This window comes from Bombina bombina, chromosome 12 (genome assembly GCF_027579735.1).
Source record: "Bombina bombina isolate aBomBom1 chromosome 12, aBomBom1.pri, whole genome shotgun sequence".
In the NCBI taxonomy this organism is placed as follows: domain Eukaryota; kingdom Metazoa; phylum Chordata; class Amphibia; order Anura; family Bombinatoridae; genus Bombina; species Bombina bombina.
Genome location: NC_069510.1, coordinates 22059788 through 22073056, shown reverse-complemented (window position 1 = coordinate 22073056; position 13269 = coordinate 22059788). Strand labels below are relative to the sequence as shown.

At 36.7% G+C, this 13269-nt stretch overlaps 1 protein-coding gene across 1 annotated transcript in view; it reads left to right on the top strand.

Moving 5' to 3' along the window:
* Positions 1–217: 217 nt before the first annotated feature.
* The window catches only part of RXRA (retinoid X receptor alpha), a 380221-nt gene continuing 367169 nt past the window's right edge, over positions 218–13269 (top strand). The window contains 1 exon segment of the mRNA XM_053695798.1: positions 218–470. The gene's annotated coding sequence lies outside the window, so the exon portion shown is untranslated.

The window sequence follows — 13269 nt, the reverse complement described above, 5'->3', positions numbered from 1 at the left end:
TCCTAACGCCAACTCCCCGGTCCGTAAGCCCCTGGTGTCTCCGCCCCAGCTTGGAGACCTCAATACCCACCTTGCTGTATTCCCCCTCCGCATGCTGAGACCTCCCTTTTCCTCCCAGCCCAGACTGTGTGTCCGTCACTACCCCCCAGCCGGCGTCGCTGCTCCGGAGCCCGTCCCTCACTGCGCCCCTTGTGGGGTCCCCTGTTGCAGTGCAGTCCTAGCGGTTGGAGGAGCGCACAGACAGACACAAGTAGTTTAGTTACATTGTTGGTGAGTTTGCTACAACTCCCAGTGCCTGGCCTCTGCCTGTGCCGGATTGTTGTTACTACTGCTGCTGCTCCCTGCAAGCTGGGATCCCCCGCTTTACTCCTGGACTGCTTGTGAATTGCAGACCCCAGACTGCCCTCCTCACCACAAGGCGCAGGGCATGAGTTAACCAGAGATGGACACAAAACATTTCCTGCCACTGGGTGAGTGTTTCACGATTTGGATTCCTGCGTATGCAACACGAATGGGGTCTGCTGTGCATGAGGCGTACTGAGGTGATGTAACCCCCTGGGAGCTCTGCTAGTGAAGGGTTAATAGGCATTTGCTGCTGTAACGCGTTATTAGTGTGCTTTTTGCGTGGGCCAAACCAGATCTTGTGCACTGAAGGGGTTAAGTGGAGATTGGCTAGGTATTGGTTAACCTCTTCAGCTGCTGCCTATATTGTCAATAGATTTACCTAGTGTCTATTCCCATTAACTCTTTGTTGTATATGCACCCTATCAAATGGTTTGTGTAGTTTTTATCAGTCAGCAACTAAGCATGGATAATGCAGGCTTTAATATAAAACCAAGTAGTGCAAAAACATAAATAAAATAAAAACCTAAGTTGTTTTAGTGACAGTTCTCAAGTGCAAGTTAATACTGTTAGATCCTGTGCTTTGTAATGACACTGGCATGGGATGTCTGGCAAGCCAATAAAGTGGAGGGGGGGCTGGGGATATTACTTCCTTCATCTCTATAATCCTATTGTGGGTCTGGAGAAGAGATCTAATGGTGGTGTTTAATTGGGGAAGGGTGCAGAGGTTGGAAACAATGCACTTATCTTATGCTATCCATAAAAGCACATTCAGATGTCACAGTTATTGCACAGGGCTGTTAATGTGGGGGATTAACTCTTCCACATCCATTTGACATTAGCAGAATTGCTTTGCTGTGAAGAATAGCGTGAATGTCTATCTATCTATATCTATATCTATATATATATATATATATATATATATATATATATATATATATATATATATATATATATATATATATATACTGTAAAACACACACTCAACTTTGTGTACTAAACATATACACAGGGCAGGACATTTCCACTAGTCTCAGACTAGAAGAAACGGCATTGGACAAGTTAGAAATTTAACTTTTGGCAATATTGTTTTTTTTTTTATTATCCATAAACTTTTCCAAAACAAAAAACTGTTTTGCTCCTAAACTTGAAAATATGTCAGCCCCTGTAAATAACCACAAAGGCCATGGACTGGGGTTGCATACTCCTATTTAATCCAGAACCCATTCAAAATGTAGTTGTTAAAAACTAAGAAACCAATATAATATTATGTTTTTATCTATGCTATTGACTATTTACCCCTTAAACCTCACATTTACTTGGCAGGTATTGTTTAAAACTAAGCTAATATGAAGCTTATCTTTCATATACAGCTACTGATTGTATAAAAAACAACTCTTCTTGGCACATACACCATATAGGTTGGTATTATAGTGAATGAAAAGGTCTGTGCCACTAGGGTGACTGGCACTATGGGGGAAAAAAAGTTGTTTATACTGTTTATCTGGCACTGCCCCTAAGTTTTATTAAGACCATTATGGACTTTTGGAGGTGACCTATTTGTAATCACTGCAGCCAAATCCCTCAGTGACCTGCCAATGTGGTGACTGCCGTCCTTGTTTACAAACACACAGTACCACTGCTTTTTGTTTTAGAACCTAATCCACTTTACTTATGTAAATAAATATGAAATATTTTCTTTCAGGTTAGTTTTTAACCCCTTTACTTCAGAAGACGCTCTACAATGTGTATCAATCCTGCTCAGTAAAAAGGATGCTAAATTCCTGAAAGAATTACTTAACTCTTTGTGTGCCTGTGAAGAGCCTAGACCTTTACATTTTTTCCATTTACCTTACATATGGTAGAAAATCTCTTAGGGTTTTTTAACTTCACAGATCAGTGCAGCATGTGCAGATTCAGCATTAAAAGGCCTCATGTTTGCTATTGTGATGTGTACAGGGGCCCCCAAAGAAAAGCGTGTTGCGTCCCCCCTCCCCCTGTATTTGACATGCATTTTATAGCAACACATGGCAATTCTATCCGTTACAGTAGTTAAAAGTCCAGCGTTTGTGCTGTTTTTAAATTCACCTTTTTAGATATATGTTGTAACTTTATAAACTGTTCATGAACTTTTTATGTGAAATACAAATACCAATAAAAGGTATGACAACCTGCTTGCTCTGGTACTCCTATGGTAGGTTTCTGAAAGTTTGATCATTGCCTTATTTTTTGTCAGATTTTTCATATAAAAAACTATCAAAAACCTTTATTATCACAAAAGTCTAAAAAAGGTTCAAGTCAACGTTTCAGCAGGATTTCCTTGCCCTTTTTACAAGACCAGTTTATCATGTCACCTGACTATATATATATATATATATATATATATATATATATATATATATATATATATATATATATATAATATGTGTGTGTGTGTGTGTGTGTATAAAAATGTAGATGTGGTTTCTAATCTTATATTCTTTTCTCTAGCACATATTCAAGGCTTCTGTTATACAATCACTTTGTTTTTCAGTACATATATAAAAGTCACTCTCTCTTCCTAATTACTTTTGCAGACAAACTGCTCTGGGGTAATATTATAGGCTACAGCATCTCAAGTGTATGTCATGGATAGTTACCTGAAGTCCTGGTGTTTGCATTATTTATTCCGGGTGCCTTTTGCCAAGGTTTGGTTAGTGCCAAGTGCAAATGCCATCTGATTAAGTTTGCTCGGAGTTGGCCAGAGAGCATTCTGCTTATGCATCTGAACCCACTTTAAAGGTTCTGTCACCAAGGAGAGAGATAAGCTACTTCCAGAGTTTCAATCAAACGCGTTGGGAAGCTATCAAGTTGCTTTTCTGCATCTCTGTGCCCTATTAGGCGCCGGATAAAGTATAAATAAACTATGAATGGTGTCTAATGCCACTAGGGACACTGGTATAATTGTCAGCAGCCACTTGTTGTTTTATTGACCCACTTTTATTTGTGTGGTATTTTGCTGTACTTCTGCGGCCCTCTCTGCAGCTCACTAACGTTGCAGGATATTTGTATATGCAAAGCACAGTTAGCCTCAGCTTTAAAAGGACATTAAACACTAAATAAATGTTAGATAGAATAAAGCTTTCAAAGAAAGATTAGTCTGTGAATAACATGTAGATGTATTTTTTGAAAGTTTCATTACCTGTTTAAATATTAAAAAAAGTGTAAAGTTTTAGTGTCTATAAAACAATGGGAGCTGCCATGTTGTAACTTAGGTTGCCTTTTTTTGCTGTGGCCAATTAGAGACAGTTATAAATAAGTCACTAGAGTGTGCAGCCAATGACTGTGCGGAATATAACAGTGTTCTGCACTTCCATTTCTAACTGGGAGTAGAAAAGCTCACAATTTCAGAATGGAATGACAGAAAAAAAGGGGACACAATAAATAAGGATTTATATATATTTATCATTTTATATTACCATCTCAAAGTGTTTAATGTTTCTTTAAATAACGTGAAGAGATATTTTAGAAATGAAAGTATATTCATGGAGCACACTCGGTTTAGGTGGTAGAGAATTACGTGTATAGGAATTTGGTTATGTGGTTGCCATGATCGTGAACTAAACTAAGCAGCAGGCATTAGATGTACGCACTTAGTGGCTGTTTTTATATTTTAAATAAACTTGTAACTTATGTTATGGGATTTATTTCATTCATGCCACTTTTTTGGGACATCTACATTTCTGAGTTGATAAATTCATAGAATACATCTAAAGTAGAGATCATATTAGCAAATTACAATGATAAAATAATGCAGAGATTTTGTATTATCAGCTGTGCACAAGAAAAATAATTATTCTCTTTTCTTTATCTTTGTATTAGTATTTTTTTGGTAGGATTTTAAAGAGAAAACGTGAAGCTTCACCTGCATTTACTTCTTAATCACAATCATCAGTTAATGATGAACAGCTGCAACTGGCAAACTTATTTAGCAAACCCTTTGCCATTAAAGGGAGAGTCTAGTCAAAATTAAACCTTCATGATTCCAATTTACTTTTATCATCAAGTTTGCTTTGTTGTCTTGGTATTCTTTGTTGAAAGCTAAACCTAAGTAGGCTCATGCTAATGTCTAAGCCCTTGAAGGCTGCCTCTTATCTCAGTGCATTTCAACCTGTTTTTTTTACAGCTAGACATGTGTCTTATAAAGATAACATTGTGCTCACTCACATGGAGTTACCTAGGAGTCAGCACTAATTGGTTAAAATGCATGTCTTTCAAAAGAACTGAGATAAGGGGGCAGTCTGCAGAGGCTTAGATACAAGGTAATCACAGAGGTAAAAGTGTATTAATAGAACTGAGATAAGGAGGCAGTCTGCAGAGGCTTAGATACAAGGTAATCACAGAGGTAAACGTGTATTAATATAACTGAGATAAGAGGGCAGTCTGCAGAGGCTTAGATACAAGGTAATCACAGAGGTAAAAGTGTATTAATATAACTGAGATAAGGGGGCAGTCTGCAGAGGCTTAGATACAAGGTAATCACAGAGGTAAACGTGTATTAATATAAGTGAGATAAGGGGGCAGTCTGCAGAGGCTTAGATACAAGGTAATCACAGAGGTAAAAGTATATTAATATAACTGAGATAAGGGGCAGTCTGCAGAGGCTTAGATACAAGGTAATCACAGAGGTAAAAGTATGCTATGTAACTGTGTTGGTTATGCAAAACTAGGGAATGTGCAATAAAGGAATTATCTATCTTTTTAAGTAATAACGCTTCTGTAGTAGACTGTTCCTTTAAGGACACATTTTGTATATGATAGGAGCTTATACAATCTGATGTTTGTTTTGGTACTTTCCTTTACAATATATAAGTCACTGAGCAACCAATCTCCAACAAGTTTGAAACCATGGTGAAGGCAGTTATTATATTATCGTTATTGTATGCCAAATGAATGCAGTCTGTTTATAAGATTCTGAAAACATATAGCTAAACAATGTGAAATAAATAAGGCCGGACTATGAGATGGGTTATCCCAGCATTTTCCTTAACACCTGTTGGCCTATTTGAAGCCAAAACGAGCAAAGCAAATCTCAAAATGTGAAGTGTTTGAGATATATATATAAATAACCATTCACAGATCTATTACATTGTATTGGGTTGATAGCAATATTGTTAAGATACACCTATGTACATAGTTTTTATAGTTTTTTTACTTAATCATTTCTTTGTGCTACTGCGCTGCTCTATAAGTGTTGGATCTAATATTACATGCATATAGGTATTTTTGCTCAGATGTAATAAGGATTGAGATGTGTTTGACATTACATATATTCAGCGCAGCTGGACTATTGAAATGATAAGTTACACTAGCATTGGCGCACGGACCGGGTGTTGTATATACGTTGCCATGGCGATCTCGGCACTACGGTTTCACGTGGCACACAGTCTAGCGCGCCTTGATGACGTCAGACGCCGACTTCTTTCACAGAGATTGGGCGGCATGCTGTGTATACCAGGGGTATTTAGATGGAGGATTTAGGTAAGTTAGTTAGGAAGTTTTAATATTTCATCTTTGCTACATTTGATAAAGGTACAGGAATGTACCGAAACGTCATGTAAATGTAACTTTTTTCTATGGATTAATAAATGAACTTTTTCACAAGACCAGTGAGTGCCTATGTTTTTGGAAAAAAAAAAAAATATATATATATATACATACTGGTCTTAACAGAGGTGATAAGATACTGCCAAACAAGTGTTGCTAATTAAAAAACATTTACTAGCAAACTGACATTGTCTCTTTCTCTTGTCTTGTTTCTGTCTGTCTAGCTACAATATTCAACTAGTAAGTATGTATGTGGTAAACCTGGTTTCAGGAAGGGGATTGGCACAATTCATGTTACTGCTGATACATATATTGTTCTGTTTGTCATGGACAATATTATGTCTTGGTAATATTATTGAATAGATATCATTTTCTGGTTATTGGAACAGTATATACACCTGTGCCCAGTCACTGATGTACCTCTCTATATTAGCATGGGAGTAATAGATCCTTTTATCTTAGACACATGAATGCAAATTAAGATTCTAAGGTCTGAGTTCACTGCAGATTCAGCCACCCTCAACAGCACTTAACCCCTTCTGTGCTGCTAATAAATAATCAGGATACATTCAGCACAAGTTGAAGCTGCTCATTTTTTCATCTCACAATTTGGTCACAATTCTTCCACAACTCATGTTTGGTCTAATACTTAGTTTAACTCCTTTTATCGTGATAAACTGACTCTTTGGTGCTAGATTCTTTTAAAAAATGATTATTATTTTTTTAGTAATAATTTTCCTCATTGTATCGTTTTTTTTTTTTTTTTATTATTTCACTCTGTTTCCATAAATCCTAGAAACTATGTAAAATGAATTGAAACATAAGCTAAAATAAGAAGTTTTACTTCTGTCTAATAGAGAAAATGCTGAATGTAAGTTCATGTGTGAAGTCTGTCCCAAGCAGATGAAGTTCATTCTCTGTTTTTTTCCCAATGTGTTTTTGTCTAATTTTCCTGTTTGTATAAAATTTCCAGGATTATCCCAGTTTACAACTCTCTCCCTGTAATCCTTTGTGCCATAAAAATTGCCCTTTGACCCTCCTTGACTAAAGAAACTACACAGATTTATTCCATTTCCTCAGTAAAGCAAAACAGCCCATGTCAATTATTAGTCACCAGCGTACTTGCTGCCATATTGTTGCCATTTGATGGGCCTGTGTAGGCCACGTAACCACGAACTTGCTGAGTAGACGGTACCACTGATTTGTGGGTCCATTAGTGGCGTATAAGCCTCATTTATATCTGACATGATTATTGTTATTAGTCATCAATTATTTATAATGTCCCATCATTTTGCACTTTGGTGTACAGAGTTACATTACATTCATGAAACACTTTGATATTTTAATATTAAAGCTTAAAGGGATATGAAACCCAAACACTTACTATAAAAAGATTGCATACAATTTTTAACAACTTTTCCAATTTAACTCTGTCAAATTTGCTTCATTATTTTGGTATCCTGTATTGAAGAAGTATCAATGCATTAATGGGAGCTAGCTGAATACATAGGTTAAAGGGACACTCAGGTCAAATAAAATTTTCATGATTCAGATACAGCGTGTAATTTTCTACAACTTTCCAATTTACTTCCATTAAAATAAAATGTGCACAGTCTTTTTATATTTACACTTTTTGAGTCACCAGATCCTACTGAGCATGTGCAAGAATTCACAGACTATACGTATATGCATTAGTGATTGGCTGATTGCTGTCACATGGTACGTGTATGCATTTGTGATTGGCTGATTGCTATCACATGGTACAGGGGGAGTGGAAATATACATAACTTTAACATGTGTTAGAAAAAAAATCTACTACTCATTTGAAATTCAGAGTAAATGCTATTGCATTGTCTTGTTATCTTGCATTTGTTGATTATGCAAATCTACTGTGTTTACTGGTCATTTAAGCCTATTATTAGAAACATAATATGTGCACCACCAATCAGCAGCTAGCTCCAAGTTATGCATTGCTGCTGAGCCTACCTAGGTATGCTTTTCAACAAAGATTTCCAAAAGAACATAGCAAACTAGAGAATATAAGTAAATTGTAAGGTTGTTTCAAATTGCATGCTCTATCTGAATAATGAAAGATATATATATATATATATATATATATATATATATATATATATATATATATATATATATATATATATATATATTCCATTAAAGGGATAGGAAACCCCAAATTTGTATTTATGATTTGGATAGAACATACAATTTTTAACAACTTTCTAATTCACTTCTATTATCAAATGTGCTTCATTCTCTTGTTATCCTTTGCTGAAGGAGCAGCATTGCACTAATGGCAGCAAGATGAACACATCTAGTCAACCAATCACATGATACAAATGTGTGCAGGCACCAATCAGCAGCTAGCTCTCACTAGTGTATTGATATCAAATCATTACATTGTTTACAAGTAATTATTACAATTTACTATTTAACCCATTGCTTATCTATCTGCATGCACAGCACACAGTGTTTTTTTATCTAATCATATAAGGTATGTGGCACCGTATTGGTAGCTGGCACAATGCATTACCCATCAAAGGGAGAGTTTAACCCCTTAAGCTTTTTATGTGTACTGTGAATGCAAAACAGATCTGCTGTTTAGTGAAATCGGGGCATTTTATTTCAGCTTTCAGGATGTATCTTAGATGTTTTTTCTTCTAATGTATTTTAAAAGTTGCTTATGGAATTGATGAGAGATTATCAGATTGTAACCAAACCAGGAAGGAAAGGGTTTAGAGCGATGCTGGATATTATATAGATTGCAGTGCTTTTGTGCGATCAGGAAGAGGTGCGGTTAGTGGTTAAAGCACAGTCTTGTGACTAGAAAAAGCCACTGTTCCTGGCTGGGGAGCGGCTTTTATATTTAAAGGAGCATTGACTCTTTAAGAGTTCATTAAGTGTCAGTTTATTCTTTTTGTATCCTTCTTCTTTTTTTTATTTTATTTATTTAAAGAGGCAATAAAGTCAAAAATCAACTTTTAGGATTCAGCCAGAACATGCAGTTTTATAAAACATATATTTTATTTCTATTATTAAATTTGCTTACTATCCTTTGTTAAAGAGTAACCTTGGTAGGCTCATAGGAGTGTGCATGTGTCTTTGGAACTCTGTGGCAGCAGTTTGCAACAATGTCTCTAACATATACTACAAACACTGTTGTAAACAGAGCTGACATAGAGCACTAAAGACATGTGTGCACTCCTGAACTCCTATGACCCTACCTTGGTTTAACTCTTCAACAAAGTCTGCCAATATAACTTAGCGTATTTGATAATAATATAAGATAGATATATATATATATATATATATATATATATATATATATATATATATATATATATATATATATGCGTGTGTGTATATACATTTTATTATTGCATTCTCTAAGAATAAAATAAAAATAATAGTTTTGACTTTACTGTCCCTTTTAAAGAAATCTTTGTTGGTGTTGAGCCACAGGTTTGCATAGCCATTCCTGGGTTATCTTGCTTGTTTAATTAATTCCAGATTGTGCACATTAATCTTTCTCTGTTACAGAGAAGCATGGTATGAACCGCTTGGCTAGTCCCCAAACCATTAGCTCCTTAGCATTATCTAATATTCAGGTCTGCCCCAAGCATAAGTCCCTTACTGCAGTCACCTCTGATGGGAGGCTGTTCTGTGTGTTTAACAAACTTATTTATTTTCCCTATACTTACCTGTATGTTCTTACCTTTAGCATTAGAGTATTACATTTTATGTTTGACTTTGTTATATACCTTCCCCCTTCTTACTCCACATATCTTTTTTTTTTGTACTGTCTTAAAGGGACAGTATGCACCAATTTTCATATAACTGCATGTAATAGACACTACTATAAAGAATAATATGCACAGATACTGATATAAAAAACTTTTAAAAACGTACTTAGTAGCTCCCAGTTTGTCTCTTTTGAAAAGCTTATCTGGAATACCCACTGCAAGTGGTTCTATAGCAAAAAAAAGCAGACCCCCCCTCCCCCTTCTTCTTCATATTATTATCGGTTATTTGTAGAGCGCCAACAGATTCTGCAGCGCTAAAAACAAATGCGGAGTACAACAAAACATTTATAGGGATCATATGGGTAGAGGGCCCTGCCAAGAGTTGCACTGTTGTAGTCAGCTCTTAAGAAGGTGATCTACAAACAGCTGGACTCTTAGGCTTACATGCTGATTGGGTTCAGGGGATAGCAATGGAGGAGTGGAACTGGTATAAAGAAAGGTTAGCGTAGGTTGTAAGCGTCCCTGAACAGTAGAGTCTTTAGGGAGCACTTGAAGCTTTCAAAACTAGGGGAGAATCTTGTGGAGCGAGGCAGAGAGTTCCACAAGATGGGAGCCAGTCTGGAGAAGTCCTGTAAACGGGAGTGTGAGGAGGTGACAAGAGAGGAGGAGAGTAGGAGGTCATGAGCAGAGCGAAGGGGATGGGAGGGAGAGTATCTGGAGACAAGGTCTGAGATATAGGGGGGAGCAGTGCAGTTGAGGGCGTTGTATGTCAGAATGAGAATTTTGTGTTTGATCCTAGAGGCAAGAGGAAGCCAGTGAATGGATTGGCAGAGAGGTGCAGCAGATGAAGAGCGACTTGTAAGGAAGATGAGTCTGGCAGAGGCATTCATTAAGGACTGTAAAGGAGCTAGGCGGTAGGTGGGGAGACCAGAGAGGACAGAGTTGCAGTAATCGAGGCGGGAGAGGATGAGAGAGTAGATTCAAGTTTTAGTTGTGTCTTGTGTAAGGAAGTGTCTGATTTTAGAGATGTTTTTAAGGTGGAAGCGGCAGGCTTTAGCCAAGGACTAAATGTGAGGAGTGAAAGAAAGATCTTAGTCAAATGTGACCCGGAGACATCGGGCATGCGGGGTAGGGGTAATGATGGAGTTGTCAACAGTTATAGAGAGATTGGGGGTGGAGATTTTGCAAGAAGGGGGAAAATAAGGAGCTCAGTTTTGGAGAGATTTAGCTTGAGGTAGTGAGAAAACATCCAGGAAGAGATATGAGAAAGGCAGTTAGTGACACGGGTTAGCAAGGAAGGAGATAGGTCTGATGCAGAGAAGTAGATTTGGGTGTCGTTGGCATACAAATGATATTGGAAACCGTGGGACTTAATTAGGGAACCTAATGATGACGTGTAGATTGAGAAGAGAAGGGGACCGAGAACAGAGCCTTGCAGTACCCAGACAGAAAGTGGGGACGGGGCAGAGGAGGCCCCAGAGAAATGCATATGAAAAGACCCTTTACACAAACGGAAGCAAGTTGGAGTAGGTATACGTCTGTATTCTCCTAAAACTTTGGGGCTTGGTTAGGAGTCTGAAAATCAGTGCAATGTTATTTAAAAATAAGCAAAACTATACATTTAAAAAAAACCTGTATGGGCTATATAAATGGATCATCTACAAAACATTTATGCAAAAAAAATCTAGTGTATAATGTCCCTTTAAGTACCTACACAAGTCATAAGTCGTATATATGCAAATTCTACCATTTTAAAACAAATACATATATATGTCATCCCCTGGCCCTGTTTATTTAACTCATGCAAAGGTATATCCCCTATTTATGCACAGTACATTGCTGCTCATGAGTGGACTGTTACTATCTATCTGTTTGTGTCACGTTTCAAAGAATACACGTGTATGTTGTTTTTTGTTGGTCCTACAAATTAACATAGTGTAAGAGATCAGACCCAAAATACAGCGTAATAAAGATATTTAGGGGGCAAACAGGAGTGAAGCAGATTGGTCATAGCTTGCAGCAGAAGTGAGAATATAAAGGTAGGTCAGGATGCAGCAAATAGTATTTTATATAACAGAGCACAGACTAAATTCATGTTCCTAGAGCAGTGTAAAGTTTATTATAGATATTTAGCAATTTGCTTAATCAACACAATGTCAAAATTAAAGGAACTCTCAGGTCAAAATTAACCTTTTTATGATTCAGATAGAACAGCAATTTTAAACAACTTTCCAATTTCCTTCCATAAACAAAATGTGTACATTATTTTTATATTTAAACTTTTTTAGTCACCAGCTCCTACTGAGCATGTGCAAGAATTCACAGAATATACAAATAATCATTTGTGATTGGCTAATAGCGGTCACATGACTCAGGGGAAATAGACAACTGAAATTTGTGAGAAAAAAATCTACTCATTTGAAGTTCAAATAAAGTGCTATTGTATTAACTTCTTGTTATACATTTTGTTAGTTATGCAAGTGAGATGCGGGAATCCAGACGTGGACCCGTTGCTCAGTGTGCCTAGAGGGATATGGCTGCACCTCACTGACGAGGCCCACAATAGGCCGAAACGTACGTCTGGGGTTTTGCCGTTTCTCTCGTTCAGAGACGGATTGCCTGGTATTTCGGGGCTGGACTGTACTGTTTAGTCAGGATCAGACTGATATGCTTCAGGAAAGTTCTTCTCTGTGAAAGGCACATGTTGAGCAAAAAAAGGCTGCTTGTAGGATGGTAACTAGCCACAGAACAAGCTATTATGCTATTGTTCGTTCCCAGGTTGAGCACTTCTCTCTTCTTCTTTTTTTTTTTTTTAAATTTAGAGAAAGAAAAAGACCCTTCTGAAAAGATAAATATAGATAGATAGATATAGTTATTTTTTCTTTAATTTAATGTATATTACAAATTATTTTTAGCAAATACATGTTTATAATTGAGTAAAAAAAAACACAAGAGGAATGTTTAGAAAACTTCTGTTTGTTTTGAAGAGCTTCACTTTCTTATAATATTTTGAAAGCAAGAAATGCCAAATACACATTGTTTGTGTAAAATGTGCTCTGAAAATGACTTTGTAACTTGCTACTTTTGGTTCAGTAGTGTTGCTTTTTAATGTGAGATTGGTACATTGTTAATGTCAGGGTTGTCCACATGTTTTTATTTTGAGGATCAGTCATTAAATGTGGTATAGGCCGGTGGCCACATACTGCATCACAATAAAATGAGATTATAAGGTAAAAGTACGTAGGAGATCAGTTACTATTCATAAATGTAACTAAAATGTAACTTAGGGCTCGCGCGGTAACAAATGGAATAAGGGCTTTAGTGTGTTCTCAATGTTCCAATTTACTTGCTGGAGTGAATTTAATTATTTGCTAACAACTTTACTTTTATTTTGTTATTTCCTTCAGAAACTGCCATCTACATTGAAAATATGGATAACAAACATATTCTCTGTTAAAAAAACTTTGTAAACAAGAGACAATAGCATTAATTAATCTCCCAGTGGGGGAGGGGGTAGAAGAGGGACAGAGATTACTGTATCTGAAATAATGGTTGTGACCATCCATAACACTAGCATTTCAAT